This window comes from Hordeum vulgare, chromosome 1H, assembly GCF_904849725.1.
Source record: "Hordeum vulgare subsp. vulgare chromosome 1H, MorexV3_pseudomolecules_assembly, whole genome shotgun sequence".
NCBI lineage: Eukaryota > Viridiplantae > Streptophyta > Magnoliopsida > Poales > Poaceae > Hordeum > Hordeum vulgare.
This window is the reverse complement of record NC_058518.1, coordinates 349,420,931-349,432,407: the sequence shown is the minus strand read 5'-3', so window position 1 is coordinate 349,432,407 and position 11,477 is coordinate 349,420,931.

Below are 11,477 nucleotides of genomic sequence, written 5' to 3'. Positions count from 1 at the left end.
GCGTAAACATGCGCCAAGTCAAGCCACTTGAATAATTCAAAGGAGGATACCATCCTATCATACTACATCATAATCATCTTGAAATTCATGTTGGCATCCAAGACAAACTATTATAAGCTCCTAGCTAATTAAGCATGGCATCAAAAACTATGATCTCTATGTTGTCATTGCAAACATGTTTCTCTCATAACAAAGCTGAATTAGGAACGATGAGCTAGTCATATTTACAAAAACAAAATAGGTCGAGTTCATACCAGGCCCAGTCACTTCATCATATATCGTCATTCTTGCCTTTCACTTGCACGACCGAATGATGTGAATAATAATGAGAGTGTTCATGCATTGGACTAAGCTGGAATATGTAAGCAAACACAGAGGAGAAGACAAAGTAATATGGCTCTTTGACGGATTAACACATATGCATGTGAGAGCCGCTAAACATTTTAACCATGGTCTTCTACCTTGACCCAAAGAAAAAAGAAAACTATTTACACGGGAAAGCTCCCAACAAGCAAAAGAAAAACGGGAAATCTTTTTTAGGGTTTTCTTTTTTAAACACCACTAAGCAAGCTGGAAAGTAAACTTGCAACTAATTTTTTTTGTTTTTCTCAAACTAAACAACCACACGAGAAGAAAGCGAGAAAAAGAAATAAACTAGCATGGATGATATAGTGGCAAAGTGTGAACACCGACTATCAAAGTCAAAGTCTGAGCATGAATATAAAGTTGGTGAGAAACACGTACTCCCCTAAGTTTAGGCTTTTGGCCTAAGTTGGTCTAATCCCACGGCTGGTCCGGACGATATCCAAAATCGTAATGGGGGTTGTACGGGAACGCGACATCTACCGCCTGAATTGCTGCCTCACGGACGCGAGCAACCTTTGCCTCCCTCTCATACTCCTCTGCCTCTCCTCTGGTTATGTAATATCTCTGTTTTACCTGAAAGTCAAAGAAGGCAGGAGCAGGAAGGGTAATATGGAAAACACGTTGTCGGTTAAATATTAACCGGTATAGGAGGGATTCATTATCCCTCTCAAGGAACTGATAACGTGTCATAGCGGCACGATCAAGGATAGCTGTATGGAGCGGGGGATCTCCTTCGCGGACGGCTACTCCAAGAAAATTTGCTATGCGAGTGGCATAGATCCCAACAAAGAAATCCCCTTCATTAGCATTATTATTTAGCCTTCTCGCGATTATAGCTTCCATGTTGAAACTTCTATCACCCGTTACTGCGCTCTTAAGAATACTAAGGTCAGGTGCGCACAGGTGACAATGCTCAATCTTGTCGTTGATGCATCTACCTATGAAGAGGGCAAATCATTCAGTAACTGGACAAGCCTCCCCCAAGCTTGTGGGAGACTCTCTTCTTCAACTTGCACAAAGTTATATATATCCTGCAAGGCAACTTGTTTCTTATGGGTAGGAAAATATTTCTCAGAGAAGTAGTAGATCATATCCTGGGGACTATGCACACAATGAGGAGCAAGAGAAGTAAACCAAGTCTTAGCATCACCCTTTAGCGAGAAAGGAAACAACTTAAGGATATAGTAATGGTGAATCTTTTCCTCACTCGTGAATAGGGTGGCTATATCATTCAGCTTAGTAAGATGTGCTACAACCGTTTCAGACTCATAACCATGAAAAGGATCAGATTCAACCAAAGTGATCAACTCAGGATCAACAGAGAATTCAAATCCTTATCAGTCACAAAGATGGGTGAAGTAGCAAACTTAGGATCGTATTTCATTCTAGCATTCAGAGATTTTTCTTTCCACTTGCGCAATAAATTCTCGAGATCATAGCTATCCTTACAAGCAAGAAAGTCCTCAGCTACCTCTCCCTCCATAACATAACCCTCAGGTATATCAGGCAATTCATATCTAGGACAGCTAGTTCTAACAGGTGAAACAACAGGTTCTACTTCAATAATTTCAGCAGTTTTAGAAGTATCATCACATTCAGGAGCAACTCTAGCAATTTATGCATCAAGGAATGCACCTAGTGGCAAAGCAGTATCAAGCAAAGCATCATCATAAACATCATGGATGGCAGAAGTAGCATCATCAAGCACATGCGACACATCAGAATTTGTAGTAGGTGGTGGTGTCGCAAACTTAGTCATAACTGAAGGTGAATCAAGTGCAGAGCTAGATGGTAGTTCCTTACCTGTCCTCGTAGTTGAGGGCAAGACTTTAGTTTTTGGATCTCTCGGATTCCTCATAGTGATCAACAGACGTAAATCCCAAGTGACTCAGAGAATAGAGCTAGGCCTCCCCGGAACCGGCGCCAGAAAATAGTCTTGATAACCCACAAGTATAGGGGATCGCAACAGTTTTCGAGGGTAGAGTATTCAACCCAAATTTGTTGATTCGACACAAGGGGAAGCCAAAGAATATTCTCGAGTATTAGCAGTTGAGTTTTCAATTCAACCACACCTGAAAGATTTAGTATCTGTAGCAAAGTTTCACTAGCAAAGTAGTGTGATAGTAACAGTAGCAGCGATAACAGTAGCAGTAGTGACAGCAGCAGCGGTAAAGTAACGTATCAAGGACGAGTAGGAAAACACTCGTAGGCATTGGATCGGTGATGGATAATTATGTCACACGACATTCATCATGTAACAGTTATAACATGGGGTGATTTGTAACTAGCTCCAGTTCGTCAATGTAATGTAGGCATGTATTCCGTATATAGTCATACGTGCTTATGGAAAAGAACTTGCATGACATCTATTGTCCATCCCTCCCGTGGCAGCGGGGTCCTAATGGAAACTAAGGGATAATAAGGTCTCCTTTTAATAGATAATCAGAACTAAGCATTAGCACTTAGTGAATACATGAACTCCTCATACTATGGTCATCTCCGGGAGTGGTTCCGGCTATTGTCACTCCGGGGTTGCCGGGTCATAACACATAGTAGGTGACTACAACTTGCAAGATAGGATCAAGAGCACACATATATTGATGAAAACATAATAGGTTCAGATCTGAAATCATGGCACTCGGGCCATAGTGACAAGCATTAAGCATAACAAAGTAGTAGCAACATCAATCTCAGAACATAGTGGATACTAGGGATCAAACCCCATAAGAACTAACTCGATTACATGATAGATCTCATCCAACCCATCACCGTCCAGCGAGCCTACGATGAGATTACTCACGAACGGTGAAGAGCATCATGGAATTGGCGATGAAGGATGGTTGATGATGACGACGACGTCGATTTCCCCTCTCCGGAGCCCAGAACGGACTCCAGATCTGCCCTCCAGAGGAAGAATAGGTGGTGGCGGCGGCTCCATGTCGTAAAACGCGATGAACTCTTCTCTCTTAATTTTTTCTGGGTGAGAGAGACTATATAGAGCTGGAGTTGGAGGCGGCGGAGCCACGAGGGCCTCACAAGCCTGCGAGGCGCGGCCAGGGGGGCGCCTCCTGGGTTTCTGGGCTCCTGGCTCCGTCCCTTCAGGTAATTCTTGCGCCAATATTTTTTATATATCCCACAAAAAATCCTCGTAAATTTCCAGGTCATTCCGAGAACTTTTATTTCTGCGTAAAAACAACACCATGGCAATTCTGCTGAAAACAACGTGAGTCCGGGTTAGTTCCATTCAAATCATGCAAATTGGAGTCCAAAACAAGGGCAAACGAGTTTGGAAAAGTAGATACGATGGAGACGTATGACACTCCCGGGTCAATTACCAATAGCGGGACCTGGATGTCCATATTGGCTCCTACATATTCTACGAATATCTCTATCGGTTGAACCTCTATGTCAAGGATTCATTTAATCCCATATGTTGTTCCATTTGTCCTTCGGTATGTTACTTGCCCGAGATTCAATCGTTGGTATCTCCATACCTAGTTCAATCCCATTACGGGCAAGTCTCTTTACTCGTTCCGTAATACAAGATCCCGTGACTAACTCCTTAGGCACATTGCTTGCAAGGCTTATTGTGATGTTGTATTACCGAGTGGGCCCCAAGATACCTCTCCGTCACACGGAGTGACAAATCCGAGTATTGATTCACGCCAACCCAACAAACACCTTCGGAGATACTTGTAGAGCACCTTTATAGTCACCCAGTTATGTTGTGACGTTTGATACACACAAGGTATTCCTCTGGTGTCCGGGAGTTGCATGATCTCATGGTCATAGGAACAGATACATTGACATGCAGGAAACAGTAGCAATAAACTGACATGATCATATGCTACGTTTATGATTTGGATGTTGTCCATCACATCATTCTCCTAATGATGTGATCCCGTTATCAAATGACATCTCATGTCTATGGCCAGGAAACCTTGACCATCTTTGATCAACGAGCTAGTACTTCAGAGGCTCACTAGGGAGACTGTGTTGTCTATGTATCGACACATGTATTTGAGTTTCCAATCAATACAATTTTAGCATGGATAATAAACGATTATCACGAACAAGTAAATAAAATAAAAACCATTTTATTATTGCCTGTAGGGCATATTTCCAACACACCCGCCCGGAAGCGTCAATGCGCAACGCCGGAGTTGGTTTCTGGGCCAGCGATCCTGCTTAATGGCGGCATACGAACGGATGGAGAATTGAACGAGCGTGGTAGATATCCATCTCGTGTTGTCCAGTAAAGCATCTTCGGCGTGACGTTTCAAAGGCAGAGCCAGTGAGAGGTCATGTCCGCTCTAGGTCGGCTTTAATGTGGAACAACCACTCTACAGCTACATGAATGTGGGCAGCTGGCATCGGGTGGGAATGTGTCCCGGTGAGGAAGGAGGTTTTTGGATGGGCCAGGGTGGTCAGAATCGGGTGTGGGTGCTGTCCAAATTCCCGCATACACCCCTTAGTTTGTCTCTAGTTTTCAGGAAAAAAACACGTTAGAATCGCTTGGCAGACTCATACAAGCCTGCATTGGATGTCACAACACGTCCGGACTGCCCAGTCCGAACGCTTGCGGACGGTTTGAGGATCGACATTGGAGATGCCCTATGTTAACAGAATGTTAGTGCATATACATCCGGACCCTCCCTACGTGCCCCTAATGCCGAGACTGCCTGCTCGGTGAGTGTCCACACGCAAAAACGTTACCCAACCGCCCTTTTTATAACCGGTCCAAACGCGTGGGTTGACCGACACTCCCTATATCCAACCCAAATCTGGTCGGATATGGAGACACCCGAGCACACCTGCCACGTCGGACCGAGGAAGGGGGAGCAGGAAGGGGGTTATTCGTCCGTATTCGTCCCTCCCCTCCTTGCAGCTGAAGGTCAACACCACAAGACTTAAAAAATTATGGCCATTGATGTATCCTTTTGAATTCAAACAAAACACGTCAAAAATGATTAAACTTCTAAAAAAAGCAAGGCCATCAATGCTCGCTTTGTAAGAGATATGGATAATCATGATGAATCTTCTGTGAAGAGAGAAGATTCATAATGACTCCCCACAAAATTTAGAAAGGATACGTTGATAAACGAAACTTATCGTTCTTGGAGGACGCGACTGTTTAAGTCGGTCGCGTCGCTCTTCACACAGGTGAGGTGGGACTAAACCCCCAATCAAACTGGCCCAACACTAAAAATCTGAAGTACAAAAATTTATTTGGTGTTTATAACTACCGGGCCGACCTAATACTGAGAAAACGACAATGCTTGACTCACGGGTTGTTTACGGGCATTTAATGGGGTGCTTAGATTTAATTGGTTAGAGTCCGTTGTTTCTTTCCGTGCGTGTAGTATTATCGCTAAGAAAATGATCTCCATGCATGTATTTGATGTGTAGGAAGGGTTTGCGGTTTCAAATGACAAAAAATAAGGGCCACCCGGTTGGGTGTCTCACGGAATTTATAAGAAAAAGTTCTTATGAATTTAAACCATACGGATCCAATAATCCACGTACTCTCTCTCATTCACTTAGTATATAAGATCATAAACTCATATTACATGCATCAAAATAAAATTTAATGACTGCTTTACAAGCTAACTGTTTTTTTGTTAACCGGATCATTAATACATCACATGCATGCAAGAAATAAATAAGAAGAAAGTAGCAAAGTATCATTATGAGTATATGCATGCAATTATTAAATAACTTACTAGTACGAGAAAACATCATTAATTTTTGCCTCTATCATTAATTATTGGTGACCTTATATACTATGTGAAATGTATTTTTATAGTGATCCTGTATAAAGAAATGAAGGGAGTATGAAAAACTCCTAAGAATTAGAGTCCTTCAATACTTGTTTGAATTTCCTTTAAATCAAGGAGGTATGATATTCATTTATTTAGAAGAACGGGGAGGACTCTCCCCGGTTCCATTTCATCAATGAAACCAACAACGTTAACCGACATCAACAGATTCAGAGGGGTAGTTCCACGAAAACAAAGCAAAGGCAACTAAAATTATTCTGGCTATCAAAACAGGTGAACCCCAATGTTCTTTTACGTGGGTGTGCATGGCTCGCATGGCTGGCTCCACGTTGGATCTGGATTTTTCTCCTGGTTTGGCCTTCGCGGATGAGGTTTATCGCATCTCTGGCTTTCCGGTGCATCCAATGAAGCATCGTCGCTCTTTCACAATGGTTGCCTCCTTTGGACGCCATTCTTTCCGCCTTTCTGAGGAATCTGTCGCCGCTGCGCTTGAATCAACTATTGGAGGTTCGGCCATTGAGTTGAGGGTTTCCCAAGTCGCGGACTCGTTTTCTCTTTCAAGGTTTCTTGCCAGCAAGTTGGTTTTTACATTCTGGATTTTCGCTCTTACAAATGTTCAAGCTTTAAGTGCTATTTCCATCTATGGGGTTATGGTGGACCTAATTGGCGTCGAGAATTCAAGTTATGGAAGAAGCAATGTGATGCAGAATGGATCATTGTTAGCCCGACCAAACGAAGAGCGGCACTAGGTCTGATGGCAATGCATTCCAGACCTCTTAAGTCCTCTCTTAAGTCGGGATCTTCTGCTCGCAAGAAATTAACTTTTGCAACCCTACATATGCCCTGTTTCTCAAGATGATCTTATTACTCTTTCCAAGGCTGGTTATTCGATCCCTCCGCAAGAACGTGTTATTATTAGTGCTCAACCGCGGGCAGAGCTCCGGTGGACGTCATCCTCGCCACACATCACCTTTGGCTCAGTTCATCAACAAGTATTTCATCCCGGATCATCTGGTAACCTAATGGAAAGAGGTGAGATCAGTGGGATCTCCTCCTCATCCGGCATAGATTCGGCTAAGCCCTCCGCGCTCGTCGGGATCTCAAAACATTTAGAATTTGTTTTGTTGGATTGCCCCGACAGTGGGCCTCTCTCTGAACCCACTAATGGGTCTTCGGCGACGACATCTACTGCCGGGACAGAATCTTGTTCTCAGCCCGATACTCCCTCTTCGCAGGAGGCCCACCAGCTCTTCGATGAGTTGATTAATGGCATGGTTAAAGAGATTTATCTTGCACAATTTGCTTGTCTCAAGGGCATTTCGCCTCCAACTGCACCGCCACGCTGATTTGCTCTGCCTGTGGAAATATGGGCCATGCCAAATCTGACCGCACTTCCTTTATGCGCGATAATTGTCTTGCTTCGAAACGCAAGAGCCCCACCACCTCCCCTATAGCAGATATCTCGGGAACCTCTGCTATTCTTGGGGAAACCGCAAAGCCTGTCGAGCAGTTCCTCCTCCCTGTCTTGTCAAGCCCATCGTCTCCCCGAACTCCCTATGAGACGCTGCCATTGACGCCGCCTCCTCTTATTTGGTCGACTACAATGGCCAACTTCGAGATTGATCCCCTGCGCTTCGTCCCACAGGGTCATCACATCATCGATAGAGGCCCTGATCGCCTCCCACGGACCTTCATCACGCCGGCCATCCCCATTACCCGCAGGCACGAACAGTACATTGCTACGGCGCCAGGAATCCCCAGCGGCCTCTTGAGCTTGCGTTGGTTTTTCTCTTGAAGAGGAAAGGGTGATGCAGCACATGAGCAGTAAGTATTTCCCTCAATTGAGAACCAAGGTATCAATCTAGTAGGAGAATCAAGCCAAGTGTCCAGAGTACCTGCGCAAACACAAATGAGCTTGCACCCAACGCTATAAAGGGGTTGTCAATCCCTTCAAGATTGATTGCAAAGTGAGATCTGAAGGCGGAAAGTGCAACGAAGTAAAAAGTGAAAGGCTGAAAATATGGTGTGGAGTAGACCCCGGGGCCATAGTGTTCACTAGAGGCTTCTCTCAAATAGCAAATATTATGGTGGGTGAACGAATTACTGTCGAGAAATTGATAGAACCGCGCAAAGTCATGATGATATCTAAGGCAATGATCATACATATAGGCATCATGTCCGAGACAAGTAGACCGATACTTTCAGCATCTACTACTATTACTCCACACATCGACCGCTATCCAGCATGCATCTAGTGCATTGAGTTCATGACGAACAGAGTAACGACTAAAGCAAGATGACATGATGTAGAGGGATAAACTCAAACCAATGATGTAAACCCCATCTTTTACCCTTGATGGCAACAACACGATGCGTGCCTCGCTGCCCCTTCTGTCACTGGGAGAGGTCACTTCACGGTATGAACCCAAAACCAAGCACTTCTCCCATTGCAAGAATCATAGATCAAGTTGGCCAAACAAAACCCACAACTCGAAGAGAATTACAAGGATATGAAATCATGCATAAAAGAGATCAGAAGAAATTCAAATAAGATTCATACATAATCTGATCATAAATCCACAATTCATCGGATCTCGACAAATACACCGCAAAAGAAGATTACATCGGATAGATCTCCATGAAGATCATGGAGAACTTCGTATTGAAGATCCAAGAGAGAGAAGAAGCCATCTAGCTACTAGCTATGGACCCGTAGGTCTATGGTGAACTACTCTCGCATCATCGGAGAGGTCATGGTGTTGATGAACAAGCCCTCCGTATCCGAATCCCCCCTCCGGCAGGGCACCCGAACGTGCCCCAGATGGGATCTTGCGGAGACAGAAGTTTGCGATGGCGGAAAAGTATTTTCGTGGATCTCTTTTGCAGTTTTGGATTTTTCCTGAATTTATAGGCGGAAGAGGTAGGGTAGACTAGCCACACGGGCCCCACAAGCCTGTTAGGTGCGCCCCCTGGCCGCGCCTAGGGGGCTTGTGGGGTCCCCTGGTGGCCTCTGCCTTGGTTCTCAAGTCCCGTGCGTATCTTTTGTTCCGGAAAAAATCTTTTCGGAAGTTTTATTCCGTTTGGACACCGTTTAAAATCCTCCTCTGAAAAGGGTCAAAAAAACGGAAAAAAACAGGAACTGACACTTGGCACTGAGTTAATAAGTTGGTCCCAAAAAAGATATAAAAGGCATACAAAACATCCAAAGTTTGACAAGATAATAGCATGGAACCATCAAAATTTATAGATACGTTGGAGACTTATCAAGCATCCCCAAGCTTAACTCCTGCTCGTCCTCGAGTAGGGAAGTGATAAAGACTAAATTTTTCATGTGGAATGCTACCTAGCATAGTTGTCCTTTGTAACTTCTTTCATGTGACATGAATGTTCAGATCCGTAAGATTCAAAACAATAGTTTGCTATTGGCATGAAAACAATAATACATCAAGCAAACTAGCAAGGTAATCATGAACTTTCAAATAACAAGGCCAAAGAAAGTTATCCCTACAAAATCATATAGTCTGGCTATGCTCCATCATCCCCACACAACTAATTTAAATCATGCACAACCCCGGTATTGGCCAAGTAATTGTTTTCGCACACTTACTTTCTCAAACCTTTTTCAACTCTCACGCAATACATGAGCGTGAGCCATGGATATAGCACTATGGTGGAATAGAGTGTGGTGGAGGTTGTGAGACAAGAAAAGGAGGAGATGGTCACATTGACTCGGCGTATCAAACGGCTATGGAGATGCCCATTAATAGATATCAATGTGAATGAGTAGGGATTGCCATACAAAGGATGCACTAGAGCTATAAGTATGTGAAAGCTCAAAAGGAGAACCAGTGGGTGTGCATCCAACCTGCTTGCTCACGAAGACCTAGGGCAATTTTGAGGAAGCCCATCATTGGAATATACAAGCCAAGTTGTATAATGAAAATTCCCACTAGCATATTGTGGTGACAAAACAAGAGGCTCTCAATCATGAAGAACATGGTGTTATCATGAAGCACAATTGTGGAAAGAGATAGTAGCATTGTCCCTTCTCTCTTTTTCTCTTTTTTTGTTTGGGCTCCTTGGCCTCTCTTTTTTATGTGGGCAACTTTGGCCTCTTTTTTACTTTTTTATTTCCTCACATGGGACAATACTCTAATAATGATGATCATCACACTTTTATTTACTCACAGCTCAAAGTTTAGAACGATGATGACTCTATAGGAAATGCCTCCGGCAATGTACCGGGATGTGCAACGATCTAGCTTGGCGTATGACGTTGAAACATCTCGCTAGCTATCTTAAGATCATGCAATGGAAATATGAGAGTGAAGACACAAGTCATGAGACGGAACGGTGGGAGTTGCATGGCAATATATCACGAAATGGCTATGAAAATGCCATAGTAGGTAGGTATGGTGGTTGTTTTGAGGAAGGCATATGGTGGGTTTGTGCACCGGCGAAAATTGCGCGTTACTAGAGAGGCTAGAAATGGTGGAAGGTGAAAGTGTATCTATATCATGGACTCACATTATTCATTAAGAACTCACATACTTATTGGGAAAGTTTTTATTAGTAATCGAAACAAAGTGCTAAACGCATACTCCTAGGGGAAGGGTTGGTAGGTGTAAACCATCGCGCGATCCCGACCGCAACACAAAGGATGACAATCAATAGATCAATTATGCTCCGACTTCCGTACATAGCGGTTCACCATACGTGCATATTACGGGAATCACTAACTTCAACACAAGTATTTCTAGATTCACAACACCCTACTAACATGACTCTTAATATTACCAAATCCACGTCTCAAAACTAATTGAGAGGAATCAAACTTCTCTTCTACTCAATGCACATGAAGATGGAAGTTTTATTGTATCCTCTTTGGATATCTATCACCTTTGGGACTACTTTCATAGCACAAGACAACTACCAAGTTACGCACCGCCGTGCTCTAAAAGATCTAAGTGAAGCACATAGAGCAACATAGTCTAGCTCAAAAGATATAAGTGAAGCGCAATGAGCATTCTAGCAAATTCACGATGAGTGCATGTCTCTCTCAAAAGGTGTGCAGCAAGGATTATTGTGACACAACAAAAAGAAAAGACTCCTACGATACAATACGCTCCAAGCAAGACACATATCATGTGGTGAATAAAAATATAGCTCTGAGTAATGTTACCGATGGATTGAAGACGAAAGAGGGGATGCCTTCCTGGGGCATCCCCAAGCTTAGGCTTTTTTGTGTCCTTGAATTTGGCTTGGGGTGCCTTGGGCATCCCCAAGCTTGAGCTCTTTCCACTCTTTATCCCTTTGTCCATGAGAACATCA